The sequence below is a fragment of the Cervus elaphus genome, chromosome 30 (assembly GCF_910594005.1).
Source record: "Cervus elaphus chromosome 30, mCerEla1.1, whole genome shotgun sequence".
Lineage (NCBI taxonomy): Eukaryota > Metazoa > Chordata > Mammalia > Artiodactyla > Cervidae > Cervus > Cervus elaphus.
The window spans coordinates 57,136,189-57,157,370 of NC_057844.1; the positions used below are offsets into that span (position 1 = coordinate 57,136,189).

Genomic DNA, 21,182 nt, shown 5'->3' on the forward strand with positions numbered 1-21,182 from the left:
AATTCTTTGGTGCTCAGCTTTCTTCACAGTCCAACTCTCACATCCATACATGACCAATGGAAAAACCATAGCCTTGACTAGACAGACTTTTGTTGGCAAAGTAATGTCTCTGCTTTTGAATATGCTATCTAGGTTGGTCATAACTTTCCTTCCAAGGAGAAAGTGTCTTTTAATTTCATGGCTGCAATCACCATCTGCAGTGATTTTGGAGCCCCAAAAATAAAGTCTGACACTGTTTCCACTACTTCCCCATTTATTTGCCATCAAGTGATGGGGCCAGATGCCATGATCTTAGTTTTCTGAATGTTGAGCTTTAAGCCAACTTTTTCACTCTCCTCTTTCACATTCATCAAGAGGCTTCTTAGTTCCTCTTCACTGTACTAACATGAAAATATTCTTTCTATAAAGCTCATTTTAAAAAATCCGTCCAATTTTCACATTGCTTTTCAATAATATCTTTGGAAAGAATATTATCAATATATCAATGATTAATACAGTCTATATTACTATGACAAATAAGTATTGAGTGTAGTAATTTATGAATTTTATGATATTTAATAAGGTGGTGATATTGATTATTAATGATTAATGATTTGTGAAATAACATACATAATATTATAGTTTGCTTATCAAATTGTGGGATTTACTTATTTTATCCTCAAAAAATCAATCAGATTTCACCCTTTTTCTGTTTCAGAACTTCTTGTGTAATTACAGAAAACACTAACTTTCAAAATATCAAGTCTGGTCAAACACATACATAATATTGTCTAACATGAATATTTTTGAACTTTATTTCAATCTCTCTAGAGTTTATGAAACTACTCAAGTTTTTCACTTTTTTATACCAATTTAGCATTTTGTGTTTTTTCAGAATTAATGCATCTTTTCTCACTCTTCAAATTTATGTAGGTATTGATATTTATAACATTCCTTTATCATCTTTTAGTTTATATTATTTCCCCTTCTTTATTCTGCATTTTTATTTGAAACACCTCTTTTTTGTTCTGACAATTTTTGTTAGAGATTGTTTTGATTACTAATATATTTCAAAGTACCAGCTTTCAATTTCAATAACATTAATCTTGTTTTTGTTGCTATTTATTTCACTCGTATCTAATAGTCTTTATCATTTTGGTTCAGTGATTCAATTTTTTTAAAATTTTCGTGTAAATGTATATAGTGCTATTTATCTCCTTTGTGTTATTGGTATACCTGTATATATTAGTTCTCTATTGCCCACTTAATGGCTTAAAATAACAAATATTATCTCAGAACATGTATTGATTGCTTAGTTTAGGTGGCTCAAAGTCTCAAGTGAAATTGAAGTCAAGATGGTAGCAGGGGCCATTGTCTCTGATAAAGGCATTAGTGAGAATGATCTGTTTTTAAGTCCCTAACAGTTGTTAGCTGGATTCAGTTCTTATGTTGGGCAGTGAATCAGACCCTTGCTCCCTTGGCATAGCCATAAGGCAGCTTACAACATGCATCTTCAATGGAATAACCCAACAAAAGGGCAGGTTAGAAGGAAGCCATTGAATTTTTTAATCTTCATCTCTGAAATAATATCACTTTTATCATAGTTTAATATTAAGAAGAGATTCTGTAGGCCTACTTCACATTCAAAAGCAGTATTATCTGACGTCATGAACACCAGGAGATGGGACTCATTTAGGGCCTTTATTGAAGTGCCCACTATACTGTGTTTTGTTCATTTTGACATCTATTCTTCAACTGGCATTCAACAGTATACATCTTATAATTGACCTAAGGATTATTTTTTTTAATATCAAGTGATATTTGTTAATATTTTATATTTTAAATTAGTTATATAGGATTTTTAAACAATTGTCATCATTTATTATTCCTAAAGTTCCTAATTTATAGTTCAAGAAAGCTCAACCTCGCCATAATTATATGAATTTTAAACTGTAGATTTTAAACGGCAATTTTAGTCCTTTAACATTAAAGATAATCTCATAAAAATAAAGGTAGGAGAATTTCATTTCTAATAAGAGAAGTGAAATAAGATGAATAGATGCAAAAATGTAAATTAAAAATAAATCTTAGCATACTAAAAAAAAAAAAAAGAAAGCTCAACCTCAAAATTGTTTATGGTTCTTATTCTTCATTTCTTGTTCCTCTGTCATTCAGTATATGCCTCCTTATGGCTTTTATAGCAATTAAGTATTTTATACTGTTTTAGTTGATAGATTTATAAGACGTTATAACCTTCCTTGTTTTAAAATGATACCAATAAATCTAAAGTATTGCAATAAAGTTAAATAACACTTTATAATCCCTAAACATTGAACACTTTGAAAGAGAAACCCTTGCAAAATGCTTCAGTACTTTCAAATTGCTATGTGTTATAGGGGGTGATTTAAAGTTACTGGAGCACTTTATTTCTTTTAAATGTTTCAATTTGCAATTGAATGAAAGAGGATTTGAGAATGTATTTATTACTGAAAAAAAAATCACATATATAATCTCAAAACCTAAATAAAAAGTGAAGAATGAACAAAACTTTAATACATGAGTTCAGGATACTTTTTGCTAATATTTATTAGCTTTAGAATAAATGCATTTTCATTTTAAACATTTCTCTAACATTTTACATAATAAAGTGAATTTTGTAGTCATCCAGTAATGGAGATAAAATACATTTTTAACAATTTCTCCATTTTTTTTTTCTGAAAAATGTGTTTGTATTGCCATAACATTAAGAATAAAAGGAATTGCAAGTGTTTAACACTGCTAATTTCCAGTGAAATCTAGGGTATTTTAAATGCAGGAATAATTCTTTAAAATCAAGCAAAAAAAGTGTTATCTTTGGGTGTGAAGTAGGTTGGGATTGATTCAGTTTTGACTAAAGGCTAGACTAAACCACACAGAAGTTAGATTTATAAACTATTCAATCAGCTGGCCAAATTTGGCAGGTTTCACTGAAAATTTGTGCGCAGAAACATCATCTGGATTTTTTTTCATGTTCTCTGCAGATTCAATTACAATAAAGTTTCCAAAAAAACAATTTTACATTTTTCTAAGTATCTCTTTGTGTAGCACCGTTTCTAAAAAAAAAAAAGAAAAGTCTCTTAATGGGGTTGTTTGCAGAGCAACAAATAAGAAATGAGAAAGAAGGATATCATCCCCTTTCTGCCTACCGGACTGATCCTCCTGCATCTTAAACATTCACCAAACTCTTCAAAAGAGAGTCCTCTGAGTTTAGCAGTCAATTGAATTTGATTCCTTCTAATAGTGTGTTAGCTCTTCTTACATTCTATCTCATTCTTTTTTTTTTAAATTCTTGCTCCATAGGGTTGCATTTCCTAATAAAGTAGTAGAACAAAACTTTTATTTTTCTCAATATTCTTTCAGGGACACTGAAGTGAACCAAGATATCTTGGTCAAAAAATAATCATAGAGTGAAGAACTTTTAGAAATTAGAAAATCTAAAATTAGATTTTAGATCAAATCAGTAGCACATTTTAGAATCAGACAAAAAGTATGTCTTCCCTGACCCCGTGTTTTAGAAGACCCCATTCTGGCTTTGTGTGCATTTCTCAGTCACTCAGCCATGGCTGACTCTTAGAGACCCATGGACTGCAGCCCACCAGGCTCCTCTGTCCATGGGATTCTCCAGACAGGATTACTGGAGTCGGTGGCATTCCCTAGCCCAGGGAATCTTACTAACCAATGGGTTGAAACTGCATCTCCTGCACTGTGGTGTTTTGCCTTTCAGTTCAGATCAGTCACTCAGTCGTGTCCAACTTTTTGCGATCCCATGAACCATATGACACTAGGCCTCCATGTCCATCACCAATTCCCAGAGTTTACCCAAACTCGTCGATTGAGTCGGTGGTGCTATTGAAAACCTCACCTTCTGTTGTCCCCTTCTCCTCCTGCCCTCAATCTTTCCCAGCATCAGGGTCTTTTCCAGTGAGCCAGCTCTTCGCATGAGGTGGCCAAAGTATTGGAGTTTCAGCTTCAGCATCAGTTCTTCCAATGAATACCCAGGACTGATTTCCTTTAGGATGGACTGGTTGGACCTCCTTGCAGTCCAAGGGAATCTCAAGAGTCTTTGCCAACACCACAGTTTAAAAGCATCAATTATGTGGTGCTCAGCTTTCTTTAGTCCAAATCTGACATCCGTACATGACTACTGGAAAAACCATAGCCTTGACTGGATGGACCTTTGTTGGCAAAGTGATGTCTCTATTTTTTAATATGTGATCTAGGTTGGTCATAACTTTCCTTCCAAGGAGTAAGCGTCTTTTCATTTCATGGCTGCAATCACCATCTGCAGTGATTTTAGAGCCCAAAAAAATAAAGTCTGACACTGCTTCCACTGTTTCCCCATCTATTTGCCATCAAGTGATGGGACCAGATGCCATGATCTTAGTTTTCTGAATGTTGAGTTTTAAGCCAACTTTTTCACTCTCCTCTTTCACATTCATCAAGAGGCTCTTTAGTTCCTCTTCACTTTCTGTCATAAGGGTGGTGTCATCTGCATATCTGAGGTTATTGATATTTCTCCCAGAAATCTTGATTCCAGCTTGTTCTTCTTCCAGCCCAGCATTTCTCATGATGTACTCTGTGTATGAGTTAAATAAGCAGGGTGACAACATACAGCCTTGACAATACTCCTTTTCCTATTTGGAACCAGTCTGTTTGTCCATATCCAGTTCTAACTGTTGCTTCCTGACCTGCATATAGGTTTCTCAAGAGGTGGGTCAGGTGGTCTGGTATTCCCATCTCTTTCAGAATTTTCCACAGTTTATTGTGATCCACACAGTCAAAGGCTTTGGCATAGTCAATACAGCAGAAATATATGTTTTTCTGGAACTCTCTTGCTTTTTCAATGATAAAGCAGATGTTGGCAATTTGATCTCTGGTTCCTCTGCCTTTTCTAAAACCAGCTTGAACATCTGGACATTCACAGTTCACGTGTTGCTGAAGCCTGGCTCGGAGAATTTTGATCTTTACTTTACTAGTGTGTGAGATGAGTACAATTGTGCAGTAGTTTGAGCATTCTTTGGGATTGGAAAGAAAACTGACCTTTTCCAGTCCTGTGGCCACTGCTGAGTTTTCCAAGTTTGCTGGCATATTGAGTGCAGCACTTTCACAGCATCATCTTCCAGGATTTGAAATAGCTCAACTGGAATTCCATTACTTCCATTAGCTTTGTTCGTAGTGATGCTTCTAAGGCCCACTTGACTTCACATTCCAGGATGTCTGGCTCTAGGTGAGTGATCACACCATCATGATTATCTGGGTCATGAAGATCTTTTTTGTACAGTTCTTCTGTGTATTCTTGCCACCTCTTCTTAATATCTTCTGTTTCTGTTAGGTCCATACCATTTCTGTCCTTTGTGCATGAAAGGTTCCCTTGGTATCTCTAATTTTCTTGAAGAGATCTCTAGTCTTTCCCATTCTGTTGTTTTCCTCTATTTCTTCACATTGATCACTGAGGAAGGCTTTCTTATCTCTTCTTGCTATTCTTTGGAACTCTGCATTCAAATGGGAATATCCTCCCTTTTCTCCTTTGCTTTTTGCTTCTCTTCTTTTCACAGCCATTTGTAAGCCCTCCTCAGACAACCATTTTGCCTTTTTTCATTTCTTTTCCATGGGGATGGTCTTGATCCCTGTCTCCTGTACAATGTCACGAATCTCCATCCATAGTTCATCAGGCACTCTCTATGAGATCTAGTCCTGTAAATCTATTTCTCACTTCCACGGTATAGTCATAAGGGATTTGATTTAGGTCATACCTGAATGGTCTAGTGGTTTTCCCTACTTTCTTCAATTTAAGTCTGAATTTGGCAATAAGGAGTTCATGATCTGAGCCACAGTCAGCTCCCGGTCTTGTTTTTGCTGACTCTATAGAGCTTCTCCATCTTTGGCTGCAAATATAATCATTCTGATTTTGGTGTTGACCATCTGGTGATGTCCATGTGTAGAGTCTTCTCTTGTGTTGTTGGAGAGGTTGTTTGCTATGACCAGTGTGTTCTCTTGGAAAAACTCTATTAGCCTTTGCCCTGCTTCATTCTGTACTTCAAAGCCAAATTTGCCTGTTACTCCAGGTGTTTCTTGACTTCCTACTTTTGCATTCCAGTCCCCTTTAATGTAAAGGATGTCTTTTTTGGGTGTTATTTCTAAAAGGTCTTGTAGGTCTTCATAGAACCGTTCAACTTCAGCTTCTTCAACATTACTGGTTGGAGCATACGCTTGGATTACCGTGATATTGAATGGTTTGCTTTGGAAACGAACAGAGATCATTCTTTCATTTTTGAGATTGGATCCAAGTACTGCATTTTGGACTCGTTTGTTGACCATGATGGCTACTCCATTTCTTCCAAGGGATTCCTGCCCACAGTAGTAGATATAATGGTCATCTGATTTAAATTCACTCATTCCAGTCCATTTTAGTTTGCTGATTCCTAGAATGTCGATATTCACTCTTGCCATCTCCTGTTTGACCACTTCCTATTTGCCTTGATTCATGGACCTAACATTCCAGGTTCCTATGCATTATTGCTCTTTACAGCATCGGACCTTGCTTCTATCACCTGTCCCATCCACAACTGGGTGTTGTTTTTGCTTTGGCTCCATCCCTTCATTCTTTCTGGAGTTATTTCTCCACTGATCTCGGTAGCATATTGGGCACCTGCTTATATTTAGGCATATGCTATGTGGATCTTACTTTTTCCTTTTGCCCCAAACCCAATGAAAATTCATGACTGAAACTAAAGGATGTTTATTAATAGTAGCAGGACTATAGACTAAATCAGAAAATTTCCAAGATATTAGAATAAAATATGAGGATGATGAACAAAGCACGTCAGGTAGGCTCAGTTTAAGAAGCAAGATATCGATCTGCATTGTAACAGTAGAACTTACAGAAAAAATGACAAAGAGAAAAAAAAGATAAAAATGATTTTTATGATAATACAAGAAAAGTTTCCAAGTCAGAGAGTCATGGTTTTCCAGATTGATAACTCCTACCATAAACTCAGAATGCTGCAGGAAAAAAAAAGATCCATCCCAAGAAAGTTCATCAAGAATATCAGACCATTTGCCATAATGAGAAAATCCTATAAGTATTAATATTTCAGCAGGGGTGGAGGAGGGAAAATAAACACAAAGGGCAGTGTAAGAAAAAAAATGTGAATTGCATTGGAATTCTCAACAGCACAGGAAGCTATGAAAGATGTACAAGAACAGAATAAAAGTTTCACATATATATACTTAGAAAATTTACCTCTTGTAAACCACTCCTTAGAAGTCTAGTAGAGGACATACATCGGTAAACAAGGATATGTACAGAGCATAAAAACTTCCTATCCTAAAAATATTTTCTTTTCACAGTTATGATGAAGAGAAATTGCAGGAAGACAGTTTTGCAGCATAATTTGAGAGCCACCTGTCTAAAGGACACACGTTTCCACTTGTAAATATTTCAGAAATAAAAATTGTAAGTGCATTTTACAATCTCCTGAACAAGAGGATCTCAGCCTCGAATAACTAGCAAAAGTGTAGGTAGCACATTAAAAGCTCAAATGTGCTATGGGGAAGGTGGCATCTCCTCAAAAGATCTTTTTTGCTTAGCATTCTGGAAAACACTGAATTGATGAGTAGGCATAGCTGCTGAAACAGCTTGCCTGGTGGCTCAGTGGGAAAGAATCCACCTGCAATGCAGGAGACACGGGTTTGATCCCTGAGTCACTAAGATCCCCTGGAAGAGGGCATGGCTACCCACTGCAGTATTCTTGCGGTGAAAATCCCATGGACTGAGGCGCCTGGCAGACTACAGTCCATGGGGTTGCAAAGAGTCAGACACAGCTGAAGCTACTGAGCATACACGCACGCATAGTTGCTGATCTGTAAGCCTCAGGCAGAGCTCTTATAATACAGGTGAAGTCATCCAGTCATGTCTGACTCTTCATGACCCCATGGACTGTGGCCTGCCACACTCATCTGTCCACGGGATTTTCCAGGCAAGAATACTAGAGTGGGTTGTGATTTCCTTCTCCAATTATAACACAAACCTTTGCAGGATAAACTAAATTTAATTCATGTTCTACTACCACTGTTTCATAAATTAACTCTTATTGTACCTTAATTTTTGGACATTAAATATAAAACATTTTTATGAAAAATATTTAGAGTATGAAACAAGTCCAAGGAGAGATTTTTAACACTAATGAGTTTTAAACTTAATGAAATATAGACAAAAGTTAAAAGGATTATATTATATGTTTTCTGTAATTTTTTTATTACTTCCTGTTTTGGTCTTCTTTTTCTTTCCTTGAGATTACATATTCTTCTGTCTCTTTAGCTCTTGTGTTTGTAAAATAGTTCTATGTAATTTGCTATTGTTACTGAAGCAGGACCAACTATAAAGCTAATTATCAAGGTAATCTGACAAGTTAATATTAATAATATCTACAGTTATGTACTAGGTATCAATCTACACATAAACTGTGATGATTAGATTTATGAGTAAACTTGGCTAAGCCACAATGCCCAGGTGTGTGATCCAATATTATTCTGGATATTTCTGTAATGACATTTTTAGATGAAATTAAGCAGGACAAAGGCTAACAGAGTTTTGCCAAGAGAACAAACTGGTTATAGCAAACACCCTCTTCCAACAACACAAGAGAAGATTCTACACATGGAAATCACAAGATGGTCAATACCGAAATCAAATTGATTGTATTCTTTGCAGTCAAAGATGGAGAAGCTCTATAGAGTCAGCAAAAACAAGACTGGGAGCTGACTGTGGCTCAGATCATGAACTCCTTATTGCCAAATTCAGACTTAAATTGAATAAAACAGGGAAAACCATTAGACCATGCAGGTATGGCCTAAATCAAATCCCTTATGAATAAACAGTAGAAGTGATAGATTCAACAGATTATCTGATAGACAGAGTGCCTGAAGAACTATGGATGGAGGTTTGTGACATTGAACAGGAGGCAGTGATCAAGACCATCTCCAAGAAAAACAAATGCAAAAAGGCAAAATGGTTTTCCGAGGAGGCCTTACAAACAGCTGTGAAAAGCAAAAGGCAAAGGAAAAAAGGAAAGATATATCCATTTGAATGCAGAGTTCCAAAGAACAGCAAGGAGAGATAAGAAAGCCTTCCTCAGTGATCAATGCAAAGAAATAAAGGAAAATAATAGAATGGGAAAGACTAGAGAGGTCTTCAAGAAAATTAGAGATACCAAGGGAATGTATCATGCAAAGATGGTCATAATAAAGGACAGAAATGGTGTGGACCTAACAGAAGCAATTAAGAAAAGGTGGCAAGAATACACAGAAAAACTATACAAAAAAAGACCTTCACAACCCAGATAATCATGATGGTGTGATCTCTCACCTAGAGCCAGACATCCTGAAATGCGAAGTCAAGTGGGCCTTAGAAACCATCACTATGAACAAAGCTAGTGGAGGTGGTGGAATTACAGTTTAGCTATTTCAAATCCTAAGAGATGATGCTGTGAAAGTGCTGCACTCAATATGCCAGCAAATTTGTAAAACTCAGCGGTGGCCACAGGACTGGAAAAGTTCAGTTTTCATTCCAATCCCAAAGAAAGGCAATGCCAAAGAATGCTCAAACTACTGCACAATTGCACTCATCTCACACACTAGCAAAGTAATGCTCAAAATTCTCCAAGCCAGGCTTCAACAGGACGTGAACCGTGAACTTCCATATGTTCAAACAGGATTTAGAAAAAGCAGAGGAAACAGAGATCATATTGCCAACATCTGTTGGATCATCAAAAAAGCAAGAGAGTTCCAGAAAAACATCTGCTTTATTGACTATGCCAAAGCCTTCGACCGTGTGGATCATAAAAAACTGTGGAAAATTCTTAAAGACATGGGAATACCGGACCGCCTGACCTACCTCCTTAGAAATTTGTATGCAGGTCAAGAAACAACAGTTAGAACAAGACATGGAACAACAGACTGGTTCCAAATCGGGAAAGGAGTGCATCAAGGCTGTATACTGTCACCCTGCTTGTTTAATTTTTATACAGAGTACAACATGCAAAATGCTAGGTTGGATAAAGCACAAGCTGGAATCAAGATTGCTGGGAGAAATATCAATAACCTCAGATATACAGATGATACCACCGTTATGGCAGAAAGCGAAGAAGAACTAAAGAGCTTCTTGATAAAAGTGAAAGAGGAGAGTGAAAAAGTTGGCTTAAAACTCAGCATTCAGAAAATTAAGATCATGATATCTGGTCCCATCACTTCATGGCTAATAAATGGGGAAACAGTGGAAACAGTGACAGACTTTATTTTTGGGGCTCCAAAATCATTGCAGATGGTGATTGCAGTCATGAAACTAAAAGATGCTTGCTCCTTGGAAGAAAAGCTGTCACCAACCTAGAGAGCCTATTAAAAAGCAGAGACATTACTTTGCCAACAAAAGTCCATCTAGACTAAGCTATGGTTTTTCCAGGAGTCATGTGTGGGAGTGAGATTTGGACCATAAAGAAAGATGAGAGCTGAAGAATTGATGCTTTTGAACTGTGGTGTTGAAGACTCTTGAGAGCCCCTTGGACTGCAAGGAGATCCAACCAGTCCATCCTAACGGAAATCAGTTCCAAATATTCATTGGAAGGACTGATGCTGAAGCTGAAACTCCAATATTTTGGCCACCTGAGTTGAAGAACTGACTCATTAGAAAAGATCCTGATGCTGGCAAAGATTGAAGGTGGGAGTAGAAGGGGACGACAGAGGATGAGATTGTTGGATGGCATCACCGACTCAATGAACATGAAATTGAGTGAGTTTCTGGAGTTGGTGATGGACAGGGAGGCCTGACCTGCTGCAGTCCATGGGGTCGCAAAAGTCAGACATAACTGAGTGACTGAACTGAACTAACTGAACACATAAATTGTTGGGCTTTGAGTAAAGCAGATTGCTCTCTATATGTGGATAGGTCTCTTCTAGCTGTTTAAAACCCTGAATATCGTGAACAAATTCCCATCCTCCTCTGAGCAAGAGAGAATCCTGTCAGAGGCCTTTCTTCAGGTTTCAACTACATTAGTTCAGTTCAGTTCTGTCACTCAGTGGTGTCCAACTCTTTGTGATCCCATGGATGGCAGCACACCAGGCCTCCCTGTCCATCACCAACTCCTGGAGTTTACTCAAACTCATGTCCATTGAATTGGTGATGCCATCCAGCTATCTCATCCTCTGTCATCCCCTTCTCCTCCTGCCTTCAATCTTTCCCAGCATCAGGGTCTTTTCAAATGAGTCAGTTCTTCACATCAGGTGGCTAAAATATTGGAGTTTCAGCTTCTCTTCTGATGAATATTCAGGACTGATGTTGTTAGGATGGACCGGTTGGATCTCCTTGCAGTCCAAGGGACTCTCAAGAGTCTTCTCCAACATCACAGTTCTAAAGCATCAATTCTTTGGTGCTCAGCTTTCTTTATCGTCCAACTCTCACATCCATACATGACTACTGGACAAACCATAGCCTTGACTAGATGGACCTTTGTTGGCAAAGTAATTAATGTCTTTGCTTTTTAATATGCTATCTAGTTTGATCATGACTTTTTTCCAAGGAACAAGCATCTTTTAATTTCATGGCTGCAGTCACCGTCTGCAGTGATTTTGGAGCCCATTAAAATTAAGTTGCTTACTGTTTCCACTGTTTCCCCATCTATTTTCCACGAAGTAATGTGATACAATATTTATTTTTCTCTTTCTGAATTCACTCTGCATTGACTACAACTGACTCAAATTTATTAGTTTTTATGGCTGAGTAATATTCTTTGTATATATTACCACATCTGTGGTGTCCATTCATCCACTGATGGACACTGTATATTTACACATATATATGTAATCTTGAAAAATAGTACTGATGAACCTATTTGCAGGGAAGGAATGGAGATGCAGATGTAGAGAATGGACTTGTGGACACAGAGCAGTAAAGAGAGTGTAAGATGAATTGAGAAAGTAGTACTGACATATATATACTATCATATATAAAATATTTAGGTAGTAAGAAGCTGCTATATAACACAGGGAGCCCAGGCTGGCACTCTGTGGTGACCTATAGGGTTGGAATGGGAGGGAGGAGGCTGGCTCAAAAGGGAGGGAATATATGTATACTTAATGACAGAAATCAATACAACATTGTAACACAATTATCCTCCAATTAAAAAAAAAATTAAAGAAATGAAAAAACATCTTCAGCTCCAATATTGCCTCTGTCTGAATCTCCAGGTAAATTACCTTTGGACTCTTTCCTGAATGTCCAGCATACTGGTCTTCCCCCCACCCCCATCAGACTTTATACTTACCAAGCTTCCATAATTAAATAGTTAATTACCTAAAATAAATATCTTCCTATGTATATATGCATACCTTTTATTGAGTATGTTTCTGTAGATAACCACTACTAATAAACCAATCTGTTCTTTCTCTCTCAAACAGAAACACACACACAAAATTATATAGTAGATTCTTTAATTGTTCCCATTTTACAGATTAGAAAACAGGTTTACTTAATTTTCCCAGTATCATACATTAAGTAGCCTTCCCTGGTGCCTTAATCCATAAAGAATCTATCACAGCAGGATCCTCTATGACCCACCTCCCAGAATATTGGAAATAAAAGCAAAAATAAACAAACGGGACCTAATTAAACTTAAAAGCTTTGCAAAACAAAGGAAACTATAAGCAAGGTGAAAAGACAGCCCTCAGATTGGGAGAAAATAATAGCAAATGAAGCAACAGACAAAGGATTAATCTCAAAAATATACAAGTAACTCCTGCAGCTCAACTCCAGAAAAATAAATGACCCAATCAAAAAATGGGCCAGAGAACTAAACAGACATTTCTCCAAAGAAGACATACAGATGGCTAACAAACACATGAAAAGATGCTCAACATCACTCATTATTAGAGAAATGCAAATCAAAACCTCAATGAGGTACCATTATATGCCAGTCAGGATGGCTGCTATCCAAAAGTCTACAAGCAATAAATGCTGGAGAGGGTGTGGAGACAAGGGAACCCTCTTACACTGTTGGTGGGAATGCAAACTAGTACAGCCGCTATGAAGAACAGTGTGGAGATTCCTTAAAAAACTGGAAATAGAACTGCCATATGACCCAGCAATCCCACTCCTGGGCATACACTCAGAGGAAACGAGATCTGAAAGAGACACGTGCACCCCAATGTTCATTGCAGCACTGTTTATAATAGCCAGGACATGGAAGCAAACTAGATGCCCATCAGCAGATGAATGGATAAGGAAGCTGTGGTACATATACACCATGGACTATTACTCAGCCATCAAAAAGAATTCATTTGAATCAGTTCTAATGAGATGGATGAAACTGGAGCCCATTATACAGAGTGAAGTAAGCCAGAAAAATAAAGACCAATACAGTATAGTAACACATATATATGGAATTTAGAAAGATGGTAATGATAACCCTATATGCAAAACAGAAAAAGAGACACATATGTACACAACAGACTTTTGGACTCTGTGGGAGAAGGCGAGGGTGGGATGTTTTGAGAGAACAGCATCGAAACATGTATATTATCTATGGTGAAACAGATCACCAGCCCAGGCTGGATGCATGAGACAAGTGCTTGGGCCTGGTGCACTGGGAAGGCTCAGAGGAATTGGGTGGAGAGGGAGATGGGAGGGGGGATCGGGATGGGGAATACATGTAACTCCATGGCTGATTCATGTCAATGTATGACAAAACCCACTACAATATTGTAAAGTAATTAGCCTCCAACTAATAAAAATAAATGGAGAAAAATAAAAATAAAATGGTGGTGAACAAAAAAAAAAAAGAATCTATGTGCAGTGCAGGAGATGCAGGTTTGATCCCTGGGCCACAAAGTTCTTGATTTCCTACCTTTTCATTCCAATCCCCTGTGATGAAAAGGACATCCTTTTTTGGTGTTAGTTCTAGAAAATCTTGTAGGCCTTCACAGAACCATTCAACTTCATTGTCTTTGGCAGTAGTGGTTGAGGCATAGACTTAAATTACTGTGATGTTGAATTGTTTGCCCTGGAAACGAACCAAGATCATTCTGTGGTTTTTGAGATTGCATTCAACTACTGCATTTTGGACTCTTATTGACTATGAGGGCTATTCCATTTCTACTAAGGGATTCTTTTCCACAGTAGTAGATGTAATGGTCATCTGAATTAAATTTGCCCATTCCCATCCATTTTAGTTCACTAATACCTAAGATTTGGAAGTTCACTCTTGCCATCTCCTGCCTGACCACATCGAATTTACCTTGATTCATGGACCTAACATTCTAGGTTCCTATGCAGTATTTTCTTTACAGCATTGGACTTTACTTTCACCACCAGACATATCCACAGCTGAGTGTCATTTCTGCTTTGGCCCAGCCACTTCACTCTGGAGCTTAGTAATTGCCCTTCACTCTTCAGCAGTAGCATATTGGACACCTTCCAACCTGAGGGGGGAGGGGCTCATTTTCTAATGCCATATCTTTTTGCCTTTTCATGCTATTCATAAGATTCTCCTGGCAAGAATACTGGAGTAGTATGACATTCCCTCCTCCAGTGTACCACGTTTTGCCAGAACTCTCCATATGATTCGTCCGTCTTGGATGGCACCACACAGTATGGCCCATAGCTTCATTGTGTTATGCAAGGCCCTTCACCATGACAAGGCTGTGATCCATGAAGTAGAAAATATATGAGTGTAAATGTGGCATAAATATATAAAAGTAAGGCACTAAAATGTAAAATGCCTAACTTTTTATGAGTATAAACAATCATAGATTGATACTTTTCATACCTAAACACAACATTTTTGTTTTTGTATTTGCCAACAATATAGCTAGAAAAAGTAAAATGTACACTATTTTGAATATTTTAAAATGCTTAAATTATTAAATTAATGAACGTTAATAGTGATTTGGAGATAGAAGAAAACATAGGTAGATTAAAAACAAAATAAATCCATTAATCACACAACATGAAGGAGCTATTGTTTATCATTTTTTTAAAATTTAAGTATCATTGATTTACAATGTTGTATTAATTTCTGCTGTATAGCAAAATGACTCAGTTTTATATTATTTTTATATTATTTTTTTATATTTTTTATATTATTTTCCATTATTTTATATTATTTTCCATATTTTTTATATTTTTTTTAATATTTTTTATATTATTTTCCATTATGGTTTATCTCAGACTGTTGACTATAGTTATAGTTACCTGTGCTATATAGTAGAACCTTGTTGTTTATCCCTTCTGTATATAATAATTTGCATCTACTAACTCCAGACTCCCAATCCAGCCCTCCCCAACCCACACCTTGGCTACCACAAATCTGCTCTCTATGTCTGTGAGTCTGTTTCTGCTTCATAGATAGTTTCATTTGTGTCATATGTTAGTTTCCATATACGAGTGATATGATACTTTTCTTTCTTTCTGACTAACTTCACTGAGTCTAATAGTCTCTAGTTGCATTCATGTTGCTGCAAATGGCCTTGTTTTGTTTTTGTTTTTTCTTGTGGTTAAGTAATAGTCCATTGTATATATGCACCACATATTCTTTATCTATTCATCTGTTAATGAACATGTAGGTTGTTTCCAGGTCTTGGCTATAGTGAATACTGTTGCTATGAGTATATGGGTGCATTTATCTTTTTGAATTGGAGTTTTGTCTGAATATATGCCCAGGAATGGGATTACTGGATCATTTGGTAATTCTATTTTTAGTTTTCTGAGGAGCCTCCATACTGTTCTCCAGTTCTCTGCACCAACTTACATTCCTACCAACAGTTTAGGAGGGTCTCTTCACACCTTCTCAAGCATTTGTTAGTTTTAGACTTTTTAATGATGGACATTTTCACTGGTGTGACGTGATACCTCACTGTAGTTTTAATTTTTAATATTTATTTCATTTTTAAAAAATATTTGAAACTTAATATCCAATATTTTAAATTAAGGGGATATTGGTCACTAACTTTTAATACATAAGTGTATTCTCATTTTATAAAATATTCTTCAAAATTAGGATTATCCTTGTTTTTCTATTATATCAGTAGCCTTATATAACAATTAATTTACCTTCATTTAAATATTTAGATACTTAGATTTCTGGCTTTAGATATTTAGATTTCTACATTTTTACATGTTATATATAATGTTTTTTGAACAGTTTTGTATACAATATTGGAGATCCTTTGTGCTCGCTTTATTTTCTTAATACAAATTCCCATAACTGAAGATGCAGATCAAATATTGTCTGAGAAAAAATAATTGATGTTTAAAAATTATTTATGAAATTCCCTTTTTTACTTATCTCTAAATCTATATGTTTTAAATATTAATTTTTCTTACAAATATAATTTACTATTTTATGTTCAGTTTAAAACATAGAACACTTTCTATTATGTAATCAGCTATTTCCACTTGGAAATGCAATAAAGTGGGTTACTTTAAATTGCTTTAATGTTATATGAAAAACTGAAAATATTAACTTTAATCCTGATTGAATTTTGTGACAAAATTACAATGCCCTGATAAACCAACAGTAGAATAATATCTTAAATATAGTTTTGCAATTGTTGACCCATTACGACAGTTTAATTTTTCAGAGGAAATGAAATACCCTAAAGCTATCTAATTTTAAAGTGCCAAAGCAGAATACTATGAAAGCAAATGCAGCTTTTGTGTAATGATGGATGCTTTAAAGCTCCTTCCTTAATTGTGATAATTTGGAACAAATTAGGGAGTCTTACAATGAGCAATAGTCTAGTCACACAGCTCTTAAGAGTGCTAAATCACTGAGCAAGGACATTTGCTGAGCAGGACTCTCAGGTCTGGAAATGTTTAGTTAACAGAAGGTCAAACTAAAATGACTGTTTCTATCTTTCTAATGCTATTAGAATGGCTCACTTTGCTTTTGTGAGTGTTATAATTGAGATTTTACTTTTAAAGCACAAAACAGTATATCAATGACATTACTCTGTAATTACAGAATTAATATAATTTCTCTAACAACATTCTCTATTAAAATTAAATTGCTGTTTTGCATTGTTTCAGCTTACTTCCAATATAATTGTATTTTGAGTTCTCTTGATCCACACTAGTGCCCTTTGAATGCTTTGTTCTAAATAGCAATAGGCATTTGACAGTAGTAACCCATTGGAGTTCAGTAAAGGGTCAAGGATTCTAGAGGGCAGCTTAGCAGGTGGGATTCCCACTGCAGATGGGTCTAAAATAAGGAGATGTCATACAGAAAGTGCTGTCCTCACCTACAGTGTAAGCAGTGGGCAGAGGTTTTACTAAACTGAATATGTCAAAAGAGATTTGTTTTAAAGGTATATACCCCTGTACTCAGGCAATGTATGTCATCACTGATTTCTTTATTTTTGAACTGGATTATTTTTTAAATAAGCTAACTATTTGCTGTATTGTAGGCAACTGAATGTAATTTGCTAACCAAATACATTCATAAACTTTTTGTTATTTACAAATTATAAAAATAAATACCTGGAAAAAAAGAACAGATCCAAAGCTCTAAAGCAGGATGAAGAAATAGAGACTAGACAGAACCAAGCAAGCTAATGTTAAATGTACACATAAACACACACACACACACACACACACACACTTTTAAATTGTAGTTCGGAAGTCTCAGATTCGCTTATAATGAATCTGTCTGTAAAGACCAGTTTGCTATAGTTATCCCTTGACTTGAAATGTCCTTCTTCAGAAAAGGGATAAAGGGCTTCATGCTAAGAAAAAGTGTTTTCCACAGTTCACATGCTAACCAAAGTAATTTTCTCTTTCTCCTACATGGGGTGTGTGATCTTTTTGTGGTTAGTTATCAGTTTTGAGGGCTTCCATGTTGGCTCAGACAGTAAAGAATTCACCTGCAATGCAGGAGACTCAGGTTCTATCCCTGGGTCAGGAAGATTTCCTGGAGAAGGTAATGACGACCCACTCCAGTGTTCTTGGATGGAAAATTCTATGGCCAGAGGGACCTGCCAGGCTACAGTCCATGGCGTAGCAAAGAATCAGACATGACTGAGCAAATTAACACTTTCACTTTCATCAGTTTTGAACATAGTAATTTTGAGTTATTGGAGAAGGTTTGTACAATGCTAGGTTTGCTGTTGTTAGAAACAAAAGAAAGATATTTTGAAAACATAAATTCATACTTATTACATCATGAAAGATACATTTTCAAGTGTATATTCTAAGAATATACTTTTTGCATTTAGAAAATAGCAGTGTTCCAGGATTTCTCACTGAATATGTTTGTAACTTGTCTAATTTATAATTTTCATTCCTCAAAATGAACTTTTAAATTCATATTGATGATAAATTCATAGTTGATGGGAGTATATTTACTTATATTTGGTTAACTGAAGAGCCCAATCTGATAATTTTCTAAAACAAAGGAACAGTCTATGATAAATTGGAGTCTGCTACTTAGAGCATAGAGAGAAAACTTGCTTTCAAATTCAAATGTCAATTATAAGATGAATAACTTCTTGGGATCTAAAGTAGAGGATGATTACTATCATTAATAATACTGTTTTCAGAAATGATACAAATGAACCTATTTACAAACAGAAATAGACTCACAGACTTAGAAAATGAGCTTCTTGTTGTGGTGGAGGCAGGGGTGGGGAGTGGGGGAAAATGGAGGAAAGGATAGTTCGGGAGTTTGGGGTGGATATTTACACACTGCTATAATTAAAATAATAACCAATGACCTCCTGTATAACATAGGGAACTCTGATTAATGCTACATGGCAGCCTGGATGGGAGGGAGTTTGGAGAAGAATGGATACATGTATATACATGGCTGAGTCCCTTTGCTGTCTGCCTGAAACTATCACAACATGAATAATTGATTATATTCTAATATACTTTTTAAAAGTAAAAATGTATATTAAATATATATGCTGCTGCTGCTAAGTCACTTCAGTCTTGTCCGAGTCTGTGCGACCCCATAGACGGCAGCCCACCAGGCTCCCCCGTCCCTGGGATTCTCCAGGCAAGAACACGGGAGTGGGTTGCCATTTCCTTCTCCAATGTGTGAAAGTGAAAAGTGACAGTGAAGTCGCTCAGGCGTGTCCAACCCTTAGCGACCCCATGGACTGCAGCCCACCAGGCTTCTCCGTCCATGGGATTTTCCAGGCAAGAGTACTGGAGTGGGGTGCCATTGTCTTCTCCAGTTAAATATATATATTCCAATATAAAATAAAAATAGTAATAATAACACTATTTTTGTGTTTGAAATTTGTTAAAGGTGTATATCTCAAGTGTTCTCACCATGTACACATGAAAAACAGAAAAAAAAAATTGGGAGCTATATGAGGTTATTGATATATTAATTACCTTTACCATGGTAATCATTTCAAAATACATAGGTATATCAAATCATTGCATTGTATACCTTAAAAGTATGCAATTTTTATTTGTCAATTATACCTTAATAAGGTTGGGAAAAATTAATGGCAGTCTTTTCTACCTCTATTCTTATTTTTTTTAGTCTAAATTGTCTAGCCTTAATAAAATAAATTTTCATTTCTAATAATGTGAAATAAAAATATACACATGCTGTATTTGTTGATTAAAGTAAGTGACTTCAGCCTATTCTTCTGTCTCTTTTGATTATACATTCGTCATGTAGGCAGACATATATGAGTTTCTCTCACCCAATCTGAGGAGGTGAAAAATAATTGGCACTGTAGGGTATCACTATTTTTGATAGCACAAGCTTACTCAGATTCTATTTGAGAAGTTAGAGACAGAAACACATAATCTCCATTAGTAAACCTACTTTTTTTTTCACAGAAGTTCATAGCTGTTTCATCCTACTTAAATCTATTACTCTTGAATACTTCTAGAAAGATACAAGGAGCAATCAGTTCTCTGCCAACTTATATAACAAGAAAATTAATTAGCAAAATGATTATTTTAAATTGCTTTATAAGTTATAAAAATACATATTTATGGTGTTCTAGGCTTTCAGGAGGTATTAGTTAATTTTTATGTTTTTTGCTTCTATTAAAATAAACAATATAAGAGAATAATGAAAATATTTTAAAATTGAGGGAAAATCACCCATAATTCAATACTAACATTAGTTGACAGTTGACAGAATCATATTAAAATATGTGTGATATTTTAATTATGAGATATAAAGAGATGTCATATAGTTTTGTATTATTGCAGATATACTTGTGCTAACACTTCACTTACAGTGTTTTCTTTTTTTTGATTGCATTCTTAGGCTAGTTCTTTAAATTGAAATCTTGGCAATGAAACATTTGTCATTTCCTTAACATAAAACTAAATTCCATTATGAAGCAATACTTTTTCTTAAAACCTGCAAAGATCTAAAAAATACATCTTTTCTCAAATTGCTTATTTTCCACATATGCATGCGTGTGTGTGTGTGTGTGTGTATGTGTGGTGTATGTGTATACATGTATATATACATGTATACACACACACTGGTCATCAATAATTTCTTTTAAATATGTTATTTATATGAAGTTTTTAAAGTAAGTATTTGCATTTATATGTGTGCATCTCCAGCATTTTTATGACTTTACACAAAGTTTTAATATTTGCCTAGATTCTTTGTTAGCAAAAGAAATAAAAAGTTTAATCATTTGTCATAATAGGAGTCCATGTTTTGTATCTAGATGTACTCTTGTCAAAAAAAAAAGGCAGTTCTTTGAAAGCAACTAGCAATAATTATAGAGGGTATGAGATTTTTATGTTAATGCAAACTCACAACTTATCTTGCCACAGTTTCATAGATGTTAGTAGAATATTGGTGACTCTGGCTCAAAGGCAACAACATGAAAGACAGTATCAATTTCATGTTTTCATCTGTTTTTTCTTGTCCCCCAATTCCCATGATAGGAGATGCTAAGGGGGACCCAGGTAGTTGCTGCATGCATAGTGGGTTTGTGTCACAGGTGAGGAACCCCGTGCATAGGAAACCCCCATCTTAAAAGGGGGTAACTGTCAGTCTCTCCAATCTTTGGTCTGAAGGGATATGTTATCTTTATAATCCTGGTTTGGAAACATCCCAGGAGAAACACTGTCTCTAACTTCTAAGGCCTTATATATATGACTACCCTCAAACAGCAGTTGAGAA

At 35.8% G+C, this 21,182-nt stretch overlaps 1 long non-coding RNA gene across 2 annotated transcripts in view; it reads left to right on the plus strand.

Annotated features, from left to right (window-relative positions):
- The window catches only part of LOC122686872, a 344,623-nt gene that overhangs the window by 292,898 nt on the left and 30,543 nt on the right, over positions 1-21,182 (plus strand). The gene's annotated exons all lie outside the window — the stretch shown is intronic.